The sequence below is a fragment of the Gopherus evgoodei genome, unplaced genomic scaffold (assembly GCF_007399415.2).
Source record: "Gopherus evgoodei ecotype Sinaloan lineage unplaced genomic scaffold, rGopEvg1_v1.p scaffold_79_arrow_ctg1, whole genome shotgun sequence".
Taxonomy (NCBI): domain Eukaryota; kingdom Metazoa; phylum Chordata; order Testudines; family Testudinidae; genus Gopherus; species Gopherus evgoodei.
This window is the reverse complement of record NW_022060100.1, coordinates 398,336-416,825: the sequence shown is the minus strand read 5'-3', so window position 1 is coordinate 416,825 and position 18,490 is coordinate 398,336. Positions and strand designations below refer to the sequence as shown.

The 18,490-nt window shown below is 50.7% G+C and overlaps 1 long non-coding RNA gene and 1 other non-coding gene across 3 annotated transcripts; both read left to right on the top strand.

The window, feature by feature from the left end:
• The first annotated feature begins 4,104 nt into the window (after nucleotides 1–4,104).
• LOC115643947 lies at nucleotides 4,105–12,257 on the top strand. 2 transcript variants are annotated; one of them, XR_003998404.1, is made up of 3 exons: nucleotides 4,105–4,190; nucleotides 9,856–9,938; nucleotides 12,217–12,257. It is a non-coding gene; the product is annotated as an uncharacterized LOC115643947 (long non-coding RNA). The 2 variants fall into 2 exon arrangements; XR_003998405.1 differs by lacking the exon at nucleotides 4,105–4,190 and adding an exon at nucleotides 7,995–8,034.
• Nucleotides 12,258–17,618: 5,361 nt separating this feature from the next.
• Nucleotides 17,619–17,700, top strand: TRNAS-GCU. Its single transcript has one exon. It is a non-coding gene; the product is annotated as a tRNA-Ser (tRNA).
• Nucleotides 17,701–18,490: the final 790 nt, after the last annotated feature.

Here is an 18,490-nt window from a genome sequence, read left to right as displayed (position 1 = left end):
CCCCCCAACCCCCTATGGGCCCATGGAGGAGCATTGGGGCAGGGGAGAGCAGTGAGCACCTTTGCACTGCTACACGATGCCCTTTGACCCCTGGAGCCCTGAGCGGCTGCCGGGGACCCCACCCCTAAGGCCGGCCAGGCTCCCCAGAACGAGCAACAGAAAACACAGAGACTGGCCACACACTGAGCAGTGGTAGCCTGGGCGGCTCGTAATGGAGGCTCGGGGGTGAGGGGGCTCAGCCTTGCCAAGGGGACAGTGGGGCCCATGACCAGGGGCCCTGGCCAAGTTAGGTCTCCCTGGAAAAGTCTCCCCCATATCAGCCCCAGGGCTGGAGGAGCTCCCACTCCCTGCTACGGCCCGGGGGCTGCAGCAGGGGCACAGAGCTTCTCTGGTCTCAGGGCAACAGCGGGGCAGGGATAAAGAAGTGATAGGGTGGGGCTGGTGGGGGAAGGGGTGGAACAGAGGTGACAGTGGATGGGGCCATGGGTGGAAGGTGTGGAAGGGGGCAGAGCCACAGACAGAAGGGGGGGCATGGTTCTGGTGCTGGGGCCCCCACACTTGTTCTCTCTTTCCCAGGGGTTTGGCATCACTAGCCCCGGCTTAGCGAGTAGGGTTCAGTGGTCCCCATAATGTAGGGCATGACTCCTAGGGGGACACAGAGGAACATTCATGGGGGCACCTCAGGACCTGAGCCAGCCCACATGGAGGGCAGGGAGGGAGCACCACTCAGCACCACTCTGCCACAGCTCTTCCCCAACCCCACCCTCAGCCTGAGACTCTGGCTCCCAGCCCGGCGTTGACCCTTTTACCCCTATCAGCATCCCTCTCCCCAGCAAGCAACAGCCCCACTCCCAGCACCGGTTCTCGACTGTGGCTTCCGAGGGGCCACAGCCATGGCTAAGAGGGCACAATGTGAAATGTTTGGGGACCACTGGTTTATGGTGACATCCTCAATCACTTCTCTGCAGTCCAATAAAAGCTATTCCTCACCCACCTACCCCTCCGTCAGGACAGACTAGGGATGTTCTGCTGCCCTTCACTCATACAGGAAGGAGAATAACATTTTATTCCACTCAATCCTAAAGTGATTTGTAACCCACCATCATCCCAAACTGGTCATTTTGGGGAAGCGGCCCCATCATGCTGCATAGCTAGGCAGAGTAGGTGTGTCTGTGCAAACACGGTCTGTTCCTGAAGTCTTTCCCCAGCTCCTCACTAGATGTGAGGGGGGAGCTCATTCAGACCCTGCTTACGCTTAGTATTTAAAAACTCCATCATATCCCTATCTCTGCCAGCCTTAGATTTCTCCTCCTGTCCATTTCTTGACAGCTCAGATGAGGTGACCAAGTGGTTAAGGTGATAGACGGCTACCCCATTATGCTCTGCCTGCATGAGTTCAAATCCCCTTCTCTACAGAGGCATTTAGTCTTCACCCTCCTTTATAGACAACCATCTTCCCCCTTTGGTACAATAACAGATCAAACAATGTTGCTTGTGTTATCCAAAATTGGGTCAGTTAGTAAGCTTAGAGAGGACTAATAACGCCCCTCCCCCACAGAGTTTGGCAGATAGCAGCACATTTATTAGCTTTATAGCTAAGCTCAAAAGAAGGGAAGAGGGAGGGTGTCACACTCACATACTCACACTCCCAGGACAGGCCTGGCAGTGGAGATGTCAGGATCCTTTAAGGTAAGTGTCCCACAGCACAGTGATGGATGGTGCCATTAAGGTCAGTCTCCCTGAGGCATGGATGGAATGTAACACAGCGAACCAGTGGCCAGACGGACCGGGAGAAGGGCATTCACTGGAGGTACAAAGGAGAGGGGGAAAGCCACTTCGCAGGCATTCAAAGAGGAAGAGGAGACAAGCAGCGGGATGGGAGGTGTAACAGACCTTTTGAGCATACAGGTTATACAGAGCACACAGATCACTGCTGCTCCTACAACAGGGTAAGTTCTCAAGCAGCATGTTTCTTACTTTGCCCATCTGTCAATTTTGATGATTATCGATGGAAATATTTTGCCGTTGGGTTGTGTGTTTACACAGAAATTGACATTTACCAACAAATAGGTAATTCTTCCAAGCCTGCCTAGTCTGCAGTTGATGGGTTTAGAGGGACACCTTCACTCTTCCAGGTCCCCATGCCAGGCCTGTGCTCTCCAGGCTGTCAACTTCCCACACTGCTGGGATCCTTCCCTCATCTCCCCCAACCACTGCCCCCCACTTCTGGGGTCCCCTCCCCACACTGTCTAACTCCACTGCTGGCAGGATCCCTTCCTGTTCTTTTATTTCCTGCCTCCACTCTGGGCAAAAGCTCTGCACTCTTCCCACACCAGAAGTTGAACCCAGGCCACCTGGGTGAAAACCAGGAATCCTGACCACTAGCCCATATGGGACTATTGTTGCATCTGACGAAGTGGGTATTCACCCACGCAAGCTCATGCTCCAATACATGTGTTAGTCTATAAGGTGCCACCGGACTCTTGGCTGCTATTATTACTACAACTCAGGCCTTGGCTACACTGGAGAGTTACAGTGCAGGTGGTGGCTTTACAGCGCTGTAACTTACTCCCCGTCCACACTGGCAAGGCACATACAGCGCTGTATCTCCCTGGCTACAGTGCTGCATGTACTCCACCTCGACGAGAGGAATAAAGAGAACAGAGCTGGTGCTGCAGCGCTGGGGTGCCAGTGTAAACAGTGATTAATCTTACTACGCTGTCACTGACCTCCGGAACCTTCCCATAATGCTTTTAAGTAGAGATAATACTCTTTGTTTTGGTGTGATGCCTCTGTTTGTTTTGTTGTGAGCTGGGGCTCCCGGAGCTGCTTATCTAAAAACCAATCACAGTTACTGTTTGCAGTGAATGAGCAGAGGCAGGGGGATCCCTTTGGAATGCCCATAGCTGGTGTTTGCTTGAGGAGGGAAGCAGCCCGGTGGGCACGAGGGGGGGCGGGGTCTGTTTTGGAGCAGCTGCTTATCTGGTCTGTGAGGAAAAAAACAAAAAGGCTATTTGCATTTAGTGAATGACAGGGGTGGGGGAGGGGTCAGAGCTTGCAAGGGACGGAGCTGACACACTGTCAGCTCCAAAAATCCACTCGCTCTGTCTCCCCCATGCTCCCTGTCACACTCCACCCCACCCCCCATCTTTTGAAAAGCACATTGCAGCCACTTGAACGCTGGGATAGCTGCCCACAATGCATCACTCCCAACACCGCTACAGATGCTGCAAATGTGGCCACACTGCAGCGCTTTCCCTACACAGCTGTACGAAGACAGGTTTAACTCCCAGCGCTGTACAGCTGCAAGTGTAGCCAAACCCTCTCTAAGCCGACCCCTTATGAGAGCAGCAGGGACTAGTGTGATGGAATGTCCCGATTTTTGGGTCTTTTTTCTTATATAGCTGCCTATTACCCCCACCCCCTGTCCAAGTTTTTCACATTTGCTGTCCAGTCACCCTAGCAGGGGTTGCACACAGGGCTGCATTAACCATCAGGTGCTGAGGTTTCCCTCTCTCCATTCCCAGAGCCTGTGATCAGGAAACAGACATCAGGGCTCCCAGGTGCTGCACAGACCATGACTGACCCCATATTGTGCAAGGTGCTGTATGAACTCTGGCCAACACTGGGACACCCAGGGGGTTCCCCTCAATTTCCCTGAGCCTCTGCTGCCCAACTTCTTCTGACTCCCTCTGGATCACCCCCCTCGCAAAAAAAACCACCTTTCCAAACAGTCCTTCTTTCCCTGCCCCCTGATTCTGCTTTCACACCCTGGGACCATCTCCTCTCTTCGTCTCTCCCCCTCCAGGTGAAGCAGAGATGGAGGCAACTTCAGCCACTGGAGACAGCCCCAGCGAGCGCTGCAGCCAGCCCCCGGGGGCGGTGTTTGCAGACACAGGAAGGGAGCAGCTGGGAGCAGGGAAGGTGGGTGGGTGCTGGGAAGAAGGAGGCAGGAGAACAAAGCCCAGAGACCCAACACTGGGCAGCTCCTGGGGGCGGGGCTCTGGCACAGCCCGGGGGCGGGGCAGCTCCTGGGGGCGGGGCTCTGGCACATTGTGACGCGGAACCCGGGCTCAGCAGCTGCTTTCGTTCTCCACGTGCTGCCAGCAGCGCTCAAGCCGCCCGAGCCGGAGCGGAGCCCCTGTTCTCAGCTGCAGCCAGGATCTGCCCCCGGCCCCGCTGGGATCCAGGTGGGGACAGAGACTGGGGCCCGGGGGTTCCCCTTGGTGTGGCTGGCGGGGGCGGGAGGGGAGAAGCCGGAGCTGCAGGCGGGGGAAGGGCGGTGGGACATTGTGACCCGGAGCCCCCGGGGAGTGAGAGACCCCGGGGGAAGGGAAAGTGACTCTGCCCCGGGGAGCCTGGGAGAAGCCTTGGAGCCGCCTCGGCCCCAGTGGAGCTGCAGCAGGATCAGCCCACCACGCTGGGAGGGGGCGGAGCCTGGGGCCCGGCGGGGGGGGCGGTGTATTAAATCGCTCCCCATAGCAATGTGCTACTCCTGGGCACTGCGCATGCCCAGTAACAGTTGCTGAAGCCGCTGCCATTCCCCCTGCCCGGACCAGCCGTAACGTTCCGCCGGGCGCTGGGGGCAGGGCTGGAGCGGGGCGGGGGAGTAACAGGGAACGGGGGCGGGCGCTGAGCAGGAAATTGATGAGCGAGGGGGGTCAGGCAGCCGGAGGCAGGGTTCCAGGGGGGCTAAAGGGCACAATCCGGGCTGGGGGGAGGAGCAGGAGTTGAGCTCAGGGGGAGGCGCTGGCAGAGCCCCCCCCTTTGGTGTGGGGGCGGAGGTGTCGAGGGGGGGAGGAGAAGCCGGAGTTGCAGGGGGGGGAGGTCACTGGGGTGGGGGGGTAGATCTGTCTCTGTGCAGCCAGGACATTCCCGGGGTGGGAGGGAGGTGAGTTAACTGGATCCTGTCCCTGTTTTTGCCACTTCCTCCCACACACACATTCTCTCAAGATTTCCCCTTTTCTCTCTCATTATCACACGTGGCTATAAAATCCAGGGAGATTCTCCTCCCCCCCCAATGATCAGCTCTCTAATTGCCTCTGATTTTCCCTTTTCTCTCCATACTTCTCAAATGTCAATTTAAAATCTCTCCGATGGGGGTGGATTTTCCCACCCATTTTATCTGCAGCGATTTGTCCTTGTTTGGGTGGGAAATTGTTGCCCTGGGTCATTCCCCAGAACATGGCTCCCCCTGGAGTGGGATGGGATGAGGTTCCCGTTCTCTGCCAGGGCAGGGAAGGAAGGAGCACATCCCCCATGGAGACTGCCCAGACCCAATTTCCCAATCCCCCTGCGGCCCCCTTCAATTGTCCAGGGAGCCTTCCACCTCCCCCTCTCCCCCATTAAATCAGCTCCTCAAAGGGCTCTGAGCTGCTCACGTGAATAGTTGCCCTGGGGCTGGTGGGGACCATCACATTCTGTTTATGTATTGGACAGTCATATAAAATCCAGTCCAACAGTCCCCCTTTTCCACTAGTTATTTAATAGCAACATCAAATCCCCTCCGATCTTGGTGGTTTTCTCTCATGTTATCAAATGTCGTTTGTGACAGGGTTCTCTCTGCGTATCTCAAAGATTGATATAAAATACCCCAAACATTTGCCCCACTTCTCTCTAGTTGTTTTATTTCTAATTGAATATGATGGGTTGTTTCCCAATGTGCTAAGATGCAGCCGCCTCTGCGGTGGATCCATGGTGGCCATTATTTGCTAGTGACAGCCCGTGGACCTTTCTTGCCCTCCAGGCCTTCCATTCTCCTGTTAAAGAAGCACCCCCCAGGCTCCCTCTGCCTGTGTGACTGGCCAGCAGGAGGTGATGTTAACTTTCTAGCCACCTCTCACACTCTGTGAGGTAACACTTGCAGGGGCAGGGAAGGTGTCTGTGTGGGGAGATTGCAGCTGAAGGGGCATTGTGGTAGGGGGAGGCCTCTGGGTGGCTGGGCAGGGGGTACCCTAGTCAGGTTGGTGGGTTGTGGAGGTTTGGGGTTTTGGGGGGGGTGGTTGTGATGTGCCCATCCCTGAGGCTATGGGTCCTGGAGGTGGGTATCGCTGGGGGCCTGGTGGCTGCAGAACAGTGGGGGTGGGTGTCTCTTGGGGGGGCAGGACAGGGGGTTAGAGGGAGCCTGGTTCTGTGCCAGGGGCTCTGTCTGTGCTTCCCCTGCTGGTTCCTGGTTTTGTTGCCCTGCCCAGTGCACACAGCTGGGGGAGGGGATCCCTGGCACTAGGTCAGGGCATGCCAGGGAAGCAGAGTGAGGGGTCCCACTGTAAAGCATCAGGGGGTCACACTGGGCAGAGGAGGGGGTCCCAGGCAAATGTCAGGGTAGATCGTTCTGGAGGGTGGGGGAGTTCCTAGGCAGGCAGTGAGGGACTGAGTTCCCAGTGGGGGGTCCCTTGAGGGGGTCCCTGGCTGCTGGGAGCCCTTGGTGGGGGGAACCCTTTGGGATTCCCAACCTGGCAATCATGGTGTGGTGGGGGTTCTCTGGCCGGTGGGGCTTTGAGGGGTATCTGGGGTCCCTGGCCAGGGACTCTGGGGGCTGCGTCCCAGGGAATATCTGATGGGATCCTGGCTGGGGGGTGTCTGGGGCCCCTGGCTGGGGGTCTGGGCTCTGGGTACTAGGGGGTGTCTGGGGGCTGCTGCTAACCATGATCCTTCTCTCTGGTCAACTTGTGCCAGAGTCCTGGCTCCAAGCACTGCCCGGCATTCCCCAGTCACGTGCCCTGTCACTGTGAAAACTTTCTGTCCACTTATCAAACACTGTTAGTGTGAAATCACAGATTTTACTTTTCTCCTCTTTTGAAAACTGCAGGAACTTTCGGTTCCGTTTGGAAAATTTGGGGTCAGTGTCTGTGGGAATCCCCCACAGTGACTCCTTTGGTTCTGCTCTTTTCTAGCCTTGTGTTCAGAGAAGGGGTGAGGGGAGGGAGAAGGGAGGTTAAAAATGTGCCTGTGGACTTAGCCTGGCAGGAGGGGCCAGGTCTAAATTGTAATAAACAGATTGAGCATTTCCCAGCATGACAGAATCTAGGGTGTCTGTCTGCAGGGAAAGGGCCTGGAGGAATTATGATGTGAAATTAACTAAAACAGGTTCTGAAACGCCCACAACTGCCCTTCTCCCCCAGACAGGCTGCAGAATGACGTCCATGTTTTGCTCCAGCTCATCCCAGCCTGACGTGGGACAGGGAAGAGAAATGGCTGCAGTGGAGTCAGTTCAGGTAGAGATTATCGGGGGGTTGCTGGTGGGTTCCTGCTGGAGGAAAGGGAGAGCAAATACACCAGAGGTGGGAAGGTTTGCAGAGTCTGGTTTGGAGGTTGGAGCGGGGCAGGAAATTCACAGCGTGGGGAAAGGAGGAGGCCAGGGTGTGGCAAACCTGCTGGGAGTTATTTACTAAGTGGCCTAGATTCTAGGAACAGACCCAGGAGGTTTGGAGGTGGAAATGCCCTAATTTGTGAAGAAAGAAAATAGCCCACCTACATGGAGCACGTCAAACTGACCAGACTCCTAGTACTGGAGCCTGACCTCACTAACCAGCAGCTGCTGTGAGATATGAAGGGGGCACCCATGAGTCAGGCTTATTGGAGCTGCCTCTCCCTTCATATCCCGCTCCTCACAATGAGGAGGGTGTTGGGCGTCCTACCAGCGAGCTCTCCCTGGACCCTGCTAGGGGCTCCATCTCCTGTATCAGTCAGTGGCTAGTAGGGGGGTGATGGATCTGCTGGGAGAGACAAGGGGCTCTCTCTTCATCCCCTCACCCTGGTATTTGCTGGATACTCTGAGCGAGGTCGAGGTGGGACTCTCCTGACTATGATCCACCCAGAGCTTCCATTTGATTCACTCCTCTCTGCCACAAATAGTGGGGCTGTGAGTGGGGCAGCAAGTCCTTAGTGTTGGACTCTTGCTCTTTCAGGGGCCGGTGACCTTCGAGGAGGTGGCTGTGTATTTCACCAGGGAAGAGTGGGCTCTGCTGGACCCCGCTCAGAGAGCCCTCTACTGGGATGTCATGCAGGAGAACTATGAGACGGTGGTCTTGCTGGGTAAGGGTTCCTGTCCCTTCTGTTCTTGGAAGGGGAAATGAAGAGTGAAGGTTCATGCCACCCCACAATGCCATCTGTACCCTGTCCTGTTTCAGCATCACCCCAATAGGCCAGTGACACACATACTACCAGAGACCCTCCTCTGCTGCAGAACACTTTGGGAACAGAGCACAGGAGCCGTATTGCACAGTGTCAAATATCTCCTGTTTGCTCAAGTGAAACTGGGGTTAGGTCTGGCATAACTGTCCCATACCCCTAATCATTTTTGTTGCCCTTTTCTGAACCTTTTCCAATTCCAATATATCTATTTTTGAGATGGGGTGACAACATCTGCATGCAGTATTCAAGATGTGGGTGTATCATGGATTTATTTGCTGTTTTTACAAATATGATCTATGATACATTGTCATATCTATCCCTTTCTTAATTATTTCCTACATTGTTCACTTTTTTTCACTGCTGCTGCACATTGAGTGGATGTTTTCAGAGAACTATCCACAGTGACTCCAAGATCCATCTCTTGAGTGGAAACAACTAATTTAGACCCCATCATTTTGTATGTATAGTTGGGATTGTGTTTTCCAATGGGCTGCACTATGTGCTATCCTGTCATCTAGCACTGCTGAGATCCTGGATTCAGTAATATCCCTGCCCTTCCTGTTCCCTTTCTCCACCGAACCCCGCCAGCCCATGCTTCCTGTTCCCAGCTTCCCCAGGATTCTCACACTGTCTCTGAACCTCTCTGTCAGCAAGAAGCAGTGCCAGGGACACTTGCCCTCTGTCTGAGTCTTCGATTTCTGGGACATGGATTTACTTTCTCTGTGTTGTAAGAGGCTCTGTCATAATGAGTGTCTGTGACGTTACCCAGAGTACAATCTGGACTGTTAAATAGCTGTGTCCCCTCAGTCCTCCAGCCTGGGGTGCCTTTTCCACTGTTTTCCCGCGAGAACAGCCCCTCTTGGCCACTTAACACACAGTCTCCAGCATGTAACTCACTCCCAGCTACACAGTATTGAGTGCTGCTAGACAGCCACTCATGAATTACACCTCAGGAGAAAACCAGCAAATTCTCAAGTGCCCAACTTTCCCCCAGAAATGTGCATCTTGCACTGTCCAGCACGCTACTGAACGACACAAGCTCATATGAAGTCTGTCATTTCATCAGTGGAAAATGACATGCACCAGCTTGTTATCCCAAACAGAGTTTCCAACACACTTCAATCCACACATACTGGTTAGATGAACAATAAACCAAGATTGTTAACTACCAAAAACTAAAACTAGGCCCAGTCCATGAAAGGGGCACTCCCAGGAGAGACTGTATAAAGGCTGGAACATGAAACACCTTTGTAAACCTGAGACAGCTGCCTTGGGGACAATGACAGGGAGAATCCCCCAAAGTGACTCCTTTGTTTCTGCTCTTCTCTGGCCTCCGATTGTTCCTTCCAACGTGGAGTACTTTGCACTTGTCTCTACTGAATTTCATCCTATTTACTTCAGATCATTTCTCCCGTTTGTCCAGATCATTTTGAATTTTAATCCAATCCTCCAAAGCACTTACAACCCCTCCCAGCTTGGTGTTGTCCGCAAACTTGATACGTGTAAGAGAGAGACTGTTACTGGGAGGGTTTCCCCATGTGTCAGAGGGTTACACCCTGGTGGGAGGGGGCTAGGCCTGTACTGGAATAAGGTCACTCTGTGCTTCACAGTGTGCCAGAACCTAGAATGCTCATTAGCAGGGGAAAAGCTGGGGGAATCGGCTTGTGGAATGGACAAAAGCCTAGTCTGAATTCTCACACCTTGCCCTTTTCACCCCGGCAGGCCAGAGAATAACATCCATGTTTCGCTGCAGATCATCTCGTCCTCCCAGGGGCAAGGAAATGGCTGCAATGGAGCTGGCTCAGGTAAGAGATTATCAGGGAGGTGGTGGTGGGCTCTGCTTGGAGGTTGAGGAGCAGTAAATGCATAGGAGGGTGGGAATTGCTAGAGGTGGTGGGAAGCAGGAAATATCTCGGGTGGAGAAAGGGAGGGGACAGCATGTGACAAACCTGCTGAGACTTGTGTAGTGTAGGGCATGATGGGTTGTCACCCCCAGGCGGCAGTTTGTGGAGCTTCTGGGAACTGCTGTGTCCTCTAACCCTCACGCTGGGCTGGCCCTTCTCACACTGCTTTGCTGGAGATTTCGCCAGCCTCTCCAGGGCCTGTTATCACCCAACACAACAGCAGGTGGCGCCATGCTGCCAACTAAGCTACCTGAGTGCTTACCTAAGCCACTCAAGGACAGATAGAAGACAAGAGCCAATTTCCCACTCCCCAATCTTGCACACTTGCTGTAGTATAAATCCAGAATTATACCATCTTATAGTGCACGGGGATCTCTATAATGCAAGCTCATTAATATAGTTCCCCTTCCCCTCGATATGGGACAGATGTGCACAACAAGCTGAGATTTTCCCCAGACACTTCACTCAAAATACGCTGGTTAAGATAAAGCATCAAACAAGTTTATTAACTGCAGAAAGATAGATTAAGTGATTATAAGTGATAACAAACAGATCAAAGCAGATTATTTAGCAAATAACCAAAACTCAGACTAAGCCTAACATACTAGATGGATAGAATTTGAATTAGCAATTTCTCACCCTGACTGATGGTACAAGCAGTCCCCCAAGTTTCCATACACAAGCTAGAAATCTCTTGATCCTGGGAGCAGCACTTCCCCCACATCCGTTTTTGTTTCTCAGGTGTTTCCAGGAGTTCTCTTGTGTGGGGAATGAGGCCAAGAGATGATGTCACACCCCACCTTATGTAGCTTTTCCATATGGTGGGAACCTTTTGTTCCAAACTCAGTTCCTAGTCCAGTTTGTGGAAAAATACAGGTACTAAAATGGAGTTTAGTGTCATGTGGTCTGGTCACAGGCCCTGCTGAGTCATAGTAGCCATGACTCCTAGGCTGGCTGAAACATTCACAGGAAGGCTAAGCTCTTCCACAGTCCATTGTCTTTGTTGAGCCATGAACACTGTCTGGCTTCTTCATTGTTGTACCTGAAAGGCTCGTTGTGGGTGTTACCCAGAGTAAGCACATTTGAAATACAGATACAGAGTCAATATCCATAACTTCAGATACGAACATGATATGTGCACACAAATAGGATAATCATATTCAGCAAATCAGAACTTTTCCAGTGACACCACACATGATGCATCTTGTACAAAATAGATCATAATTATGTCCTAATCATATTATAATCATACCACTATGATGAATATGGGGGTGTAGTGTCAGATAGGTCCTAATTTCAAGGCACAGGAGTTGGGAATGGAACTTCCCCTCTTTGTGGAACAGGAAATAACCCTCCAGCCAGGGCTGGGACAACTTCCCAGACTCCCAGTGATGGAGCCTGAATCTACTGGCATTTCATTAATTACCACCAACCCCAATCTTTGTGGCAACTGTAAACTTTATCAGTGATGATTTTGTACTCTCTTCTAAGTCATGGATAAGAATGTTAAATAGCACAGGGCCAAGAACCAATCCCTGCAGGAACCTGCTAGAAAGAAATCCACTCGACCATGGTTCCCCATTTACTATCAGAGTTTTTAATCTATTTAATGTATGCCATGTTTATTTTGTATCATTCTAGTTTTTTTAGTAAAAATATTGTGGTGATCAAGTCATGTCCCTTACAGAAGTTTAGGTATATTACATCAATACTATTTGTGGCAACTAAACTTTTGATCTCATCCAATAAGGATATCTCGTTAGTTTGATAGGCTCTATTTTCTCTAAACCTTTGTTAATGGGCACTAAAATTCTGACCTTCTAACTTCTATTCTTTACTATTGACTTCCCCTTTCTTCCATATATTTTATTTGGAGAGTGCTGGGATTCCTACCAGGGAGCCACTATCAGGGTCCAGAGACAGCCCCATCTCCTATATTAAGCTCTGGCTAGTAGCTATGTGATAAATGTGAAGACCCTGCTTCTATCTGTCAGCTGGGAGACACAAAGGTTCTCTCTTTCTACCCTCTGATGCCTCCTGGCTGCTGTAAGCAAGGTGGGGTGGGACTCTGTTAACATGTGCCTTCCGGAGCTTCCATTTCCCTGGTGCTGCTGTTCCGTGAATAGTGGGGTTGTGAGTGGGTCAGCAGGTACTGAGTGTTGGACTCTTGCTCTTTCAGGGGCCGGTGACCTTCGAGGAGGTGGCTGTGTATTTCTCCAGGGAAGAGGGGACTCTGCTGGACCCCACTCAGAGAGCCCTCTACAGGGATGTCATGCAGGAGAACTATGAGACGGTGGTCTTGCTGGGTAAGGATTCCTGTCCCTTCTGTTCTTGGAAGGGGAAATGAAGAGTGAAGGTTCATGCCACCCCCACAATGCCATCTGTACCCTGTCCTGTTTCAGCATCACCCCAATAGGCCAGTGACACACATACTACCGGAGACCCTCCTCTGCTGCAGAACACTTTGGGAACAGAGCACAGGAGCAGTATCACACAATGTCAAATATCTCCTCTTTACTCAAGTAAAACTGGGGGTTAGGTCCAGCATAATGAACAGAAGCTTCCTACCCCCAGCCTTCTCTCAAACCCTGAGCCTTCTCTACCCAAACCAGAATGTGCTTGGGGTGTAACAAGCAGGCGGCTGGAGTCAGAGCTGCCGGTCCAGGGTTACTTATCATACAGACACTCAGTGCGTCCTTGAACGCTGGCTGGGAGTATCCAGACAGGGGAGCTCCAGCAGCAGAACTCTGAATCTCACCCAGGATTACAGATGACACAACTCCTCACTGATCTAGATTGTACCCTAGCATGTGAAAATGGCCTAGGTTGGTAGTGACATTTCTTGAGACATGGAGAGTCTTGCTCCCATATCACCAGGTGTAATAAAAATAACAGGAAAGGCCAAATATGGAAAACTGATTGTTCAGCTTGCTTTTGACCTGCATCATATTTTGCAATATATTCCAAATAAGGAAATTAACCTGCAACGTATGTGTCATTGTTTGTGGTTTTAAGTTGTAAAAGGCTTGTGTGATTTTTAGCTCGGGGACAGTATTCCAATAGCTGTCGCCCCCTGCGTGCTTGTAACCAAGAAAAGAGCCTCAGGCTGAGCTGATTCAAAATCAATCCTGTGGTTGTTTTCCACAACAGCCTTAATAGGTCCCTGTGATGGAATGTAAGGCTACATCTAGACTACCCACCGTATCTGCGGGTTAAAATCGATTGCGCGGGGATAGATATATCACGTCTCATCTAGACGCCATATATCGATCCCCGAGCGCGCTTATATCGATTCCGGAACTCCACCAACCCCAACCGAGTTGCGGATTCGACAGGGGGAGCCGCGGACATCGATCCCGCGCGGTGAGGATGGGTGAGTAATCCAATCTTAGATATTCTACTTCAGCTACGTTATTCACGTAGCTGAAGTTGCGTATCTAATATCGATTTCCCCCCGTAGTGTAGACCAACCCTTAATGTCTTCACACCTTCCCCCTGCAGGAGAATGGCTATTGAACCAGCTGTTTGCCTTGCTGTCTCTGAGGAACTGGTCTGTGGGTGTTCCCCAGAACTGAAACTTTTTCAGTAATATCATACTGTAAAATCTCACAATTTTACATACAGTGTTACTACACATTTTAACAGGAGGATAATATTCAGTAGGTTACGTATTTTCTAATGATACCTCACAAGGCATACTGGGTACAAAATTGATCATAATTTTCTAGAAGAGTGAACACAGGGGTATAGACTGACACTGTGTCTGTGTGTGTGTTCCCAGCAGATATGTGGGTATTTCAATCCCTCATAAGCACAATGTTAGGCATCCCCAAGGACCTGGGAAACTGGTCCTGGGAATTCACTAGTTTAGCAAGTGTGAGACTGCATGAAATTGTGAGACACTTTGGTATTAATAATAAAATAATATAATCTGATAAAATTGCAATGAATCATGCTAGGTATGCCATGTAAAGTGTCAGTGAAAATGTTATGATTTTCCAAGTATGATAATTTTGTTTCTATGTTTCTATCACCTTTGTATTGTGAGTTACAGATATGTAGGGTATATCTGTATTTCCAGACTTGTGCAGTTTTTCTGGGTGACACCCTGAGACATATTGGCATCAACACTGCTTAGCCTGTTTGATGGCCCATTGAGGGTCATCAGCTGTACAATGAGCCCATGGACCAAGGGGATACACCTATTGAGTCAGCAAGACATGCTGGAGTATGCCTGTGTAATGAAACCTCCAAAGCTTTTCCATGCCATGTGCTGTGAAGCTTGTGTTTGGGACACAGGAAGTACAAGCCACATGGCAAAAGGAATATAAAGCGCAGCTGCATCATCTCCATCTTGTCTTCAATCCCCCTTCCTACCTCTGGAGCAACTTCTCTACAAACTGAACCCTGGAACAAAGGACTGAATGACCCATCCAAGCTGTGGATGCGTTCCAGACAGACTTTCAAGCCAGCAACTCACCAATACTGCTAAGAACCTGATATATCCAATTTGGAATGTATCTGACTGCTTTTCCATTTAACTTCTTTCTGTCCTTCTTTCTTTTAAACCTTTAATTTAGATGCTAAAGAATTGTCTGGAAGAATGGAATTTAACTTCATTCTTTCATTTGTTCTTTCTTCTAAACATTTAGTTTAACTGCTAAAGGATTGGCTGGCAGCATGGTATTTTGGATGAGATCCAAACCTATAGTGACTGGGTAATGTGGCTGACCTTCCACCCACCCACTTCCTGGATCCAATTAGGATCACTCTCCTGCTGCCCTCTGGCCATGCTGTATCACAGTGAGCAGAGTTTTTAAATAACCTCTCACTGTACGGGACCTAGTTGCTGATTAGGAGTCAGAGAACTGTCATGCAATAAAGGGACCATGTGATTTCTTTTTTCAGAGTCTAGTTAACCAGTGTGTGGGATCAGAAGCACAGTTTGTGACTGGTCAGTGAGTTTAACTTCAGTGTTAACCACCAGTTTGGGGAGCATCTGCTCTCCCTTTTTCAGCCTGCTCTGACCTTGGCATTTTCAGTGAGGACTGCCCCAGGCACACCAGGTCACACTAAGCACTGAAGATAAATTAATAGAATGTTTTTGATGATCAAATTGTATGAAATCAACTGAACTCCTTTGTTTTCTTTCATCTGAGCAGGGTTTCTGGTTTTCCAACGTGATGTGATCTCCCAGCTGGAACAAGGGGAAGAGCCATGGGTCCCAGAGCTCCAGGGTTCAGAGGAAAGAGAGATCCTGAGATCTCCCCGCACAGATGAGGAAACATTAAACCAACTCAGAATCTGTAAGTGCCTGAAGGAAACATCTGGGATGCCCTACAAAGCTCTTGGGAAGTCTCTCAGTTCATTATTGTCCATAGCAGGGGTCGCATCTGCAGGGTAAATATAGCTCAAGGCTTCCTATAGATCCTAGCAGACACCGGGCAGTAGCTTTCTCCCTTCCCCCTGCGAAGTTGGATGGGATGTGAAGGCTGAATTGATCCCCTCCTCTCTCCTGTTGGGGGGAGCTGAGTTCCTGATTTTTATTTGACCTCTCTCCAGCACTTGTTTTGGTTTGGCCTTCCCCTTTCCATCCCTGTTTGAGGTTTCTGTCTCTATCACAGCAGGTGATGCAATGACATGTGAGAAAGAGGAGCAGAATTCTCAGCAGGGAAATGTTGAGCAAATGTTGGATAAACACAGAGCATTATCGCAAAGAATGAAAAGGAATGTGTCCAGCAGTCACGAGCAGGGAAGATCCTGTGAGGTTCAGCACAGACCAGAAAAAGAGCAGGGAAACCAGCCAGGGGAGAAAATGGATAAATTTATTTCCTGTCACGGAACTCAGAAGGGCCTTAAGGAAACCAGAATACAGCAGGAAATCTGCAGGGAAAAGCAAAAATATACATGCGCTGAGTGTGGGAAAAACTTCACTTACAGATCAGGCCTTTCTCAACATCAGAGAATCCACACAGGGGAGAGGCCCTATGAATGCCATGAGTGTGCAAAACTCTTCACTCAAAGATCAGCCCTTATTAGGCATCAGAGAATCCACACAGGGGAGCGGCCCTATGAATGCCGTGAGTGTGGGAAATGCTTCAGTAACAGATCTGTCCTTATTAGGCATCAGAGAATCCACACAATGGGGGAGGCCCTATGAATGCCGTGAGTGTGGGAAAACCTTCACTCACAGCTCAAACCTTATTAGCCATCAGAGAATCCACACAAGAGACAGGCCCTACGAGTGCTGTGAGTGTGGGAAAACCTTCAATCGCAGCTCACACCTTATTAGGCATCAGAAAATCCACAGAAGGGACAGGCCCTACGAATGCCGTGAGCATGGGAAAACCTTCAATCGCAGCTCAAAGCTTATTATCCATCAGAGAATCCACACAAGCGAGAGGCCCAGCGAATGCCGTCAGCCTGCCTGCACAACTCGTAAAGCGGCGAGGGCCACATTACTCTAAAGAAAACAGCTAAGGGCGGAAACCCCCTGGCCCTGCGGAACCACCCCCACCTCAGGACTTCCCGGCCCAGTGGAAACATCCCGCCCAGCCCGGCAGAAACAAACCCTCCTTCCCCAGCACCACCCCACCAAAACAGCTGTGGGTCAAAAAGGAAGGTTGGGGGTGGGGTGGTGATACTTGATTTCAAATTAACCAGGGGTTCCCAGCTGAAGAGGTGCCTGGGAGCCCTCAGAGTCAAATTAAAGGGCCCGGGGCTCGGTGGCTGGGGGAACCCGGAGCTTTGTGGGGCTGGGGCAGCGATTTAAAGGGCCCAGAGCTGTTGCTGAGAGGAGCCTAAGCCCTTGAAATCCCAGCCCCACTCCATCTGCTGGAGCTGTGGCCGGGATTAAAAGGGCTCTGGGCTGTCTGCAGCTGCAGGGATCTCTGAGCCCTTTAAATCTCAGCCGCAGCTGGGATTCATAGGGCTCTGGGCTGCCCATGGTGGCAGAGAAGTGATTGAGGATGTCACCCTAAACCAGTGGTCCCCAAACATTTCACACTGTGCCCTCTTATCCATGGCTGTGGCCCCTCAGAAGCCACAGTCGAGAACTGGGGCTGGGAGTGGGGCTGTTGCTTGTTGGGGAGAGGGGTGTGGACAGTGGTAAAGGGGTCGATGCTGGGCTGGGAGCCAGAGTCTCAGGCTGAGGGTGGGGTTGGGGAAGAGCTGGGACAGAGTGCTGCTGAGTAGTGCTCCCTCCCTGCCCTCCATAGGGGCTGGCTCAGGCCCTGAGGTGCCTACCCCTCCATCAGGACGCAATAGGTATGTTCTGCTGCCCTTCACTCATACAGGAAGGAGAATAACATTTCATTCCACTCAATCCTGAAGTGATTTGTAACCCACCACCATCCCAAACTGGTCATTTTGGGAAAGCGGCCCCACCATGCTGCATACCTAGGCAGAGTAGGTGTGTCTATGCGAACAGGGTCTGTTCCTGAAGTATTTCCCCCAGTTCCTCACTAGATGTGAGCAGGGAGCTCATTCAGCCCCTGCTTACGCTTAGTATTTAAAAACTCCTTAGTGTCCCTATCTCTGCCGGCCTTAAATTTCTCTTCCTGTCCATTTCCTGACAGCTCAGGTGAGGTGACCGAGTGGTTAAGGTGATGAACTGCTAATCCATTGTGCTCTGCACGCATAGGTTTGAATCCTATCCTCATTCGAGGCATTTGGTCTTCACCCCTCCTTTATAGACAACCATCTCCCCCTTTGGTACAATAACAGCTCTAGCAATGTTGCTTCCTACAAACAAAACTTTTCTGAGAAATTCAGACCCCCCCATTGCTTTAAATAAAATGTCTAAATCCCACATTTCTAAAATGTTTTTCTCTAGTCCTGTATTTCTTAGCTTTTCTCTCAAAAGGTAACATCCTCATAATCTCCCCCAAACACCCTGGGACCTGCCCAAATTCTTAAAATACTCCCATCCTGAGCAAGGCCTCAACAGTGAACCAGAGCCAGTGTCTAGGCCAAACTGTTCTGAAGGAGGCAACTCAAACATTTTCTCTCTGCTTCCCTTGGCAAAGTCTGACTGGGAAAAGAAAATCCCCCAAATTGAAAATTTTCTGCTGAAAAACCAATACTAGTCTGTTTGGGGACTTTGGTTTGAATGCATTATTATTATTCTCTTCTGATTTCTGAATCAGTTTTGTCATCCAGGTGTGTTTCCAGCTGTTGAGTTGTGGGGAGAGAGGCCAAGTCATGATGTTTCTAACCCTCTTTCATAGTTCCTTCCAACTTTCTAGAAAGCTCCTATGCTAGGATGCGAGTCAAGCAGTGCGCAATGTTGCTGTGTTATCTCGGAGAAGTCTGCATTGCAGACTGCATTGCAGTTCCTGGGATAGTCCTTGGGAGTGTGGATCCCTTTCATGGGCCAGCAGCAAGTCTGGTTCCTCCCTTGTCACACCTGAAAGGCTGGTGATAGGCATTTCCCAACCTCATAACATATCTCA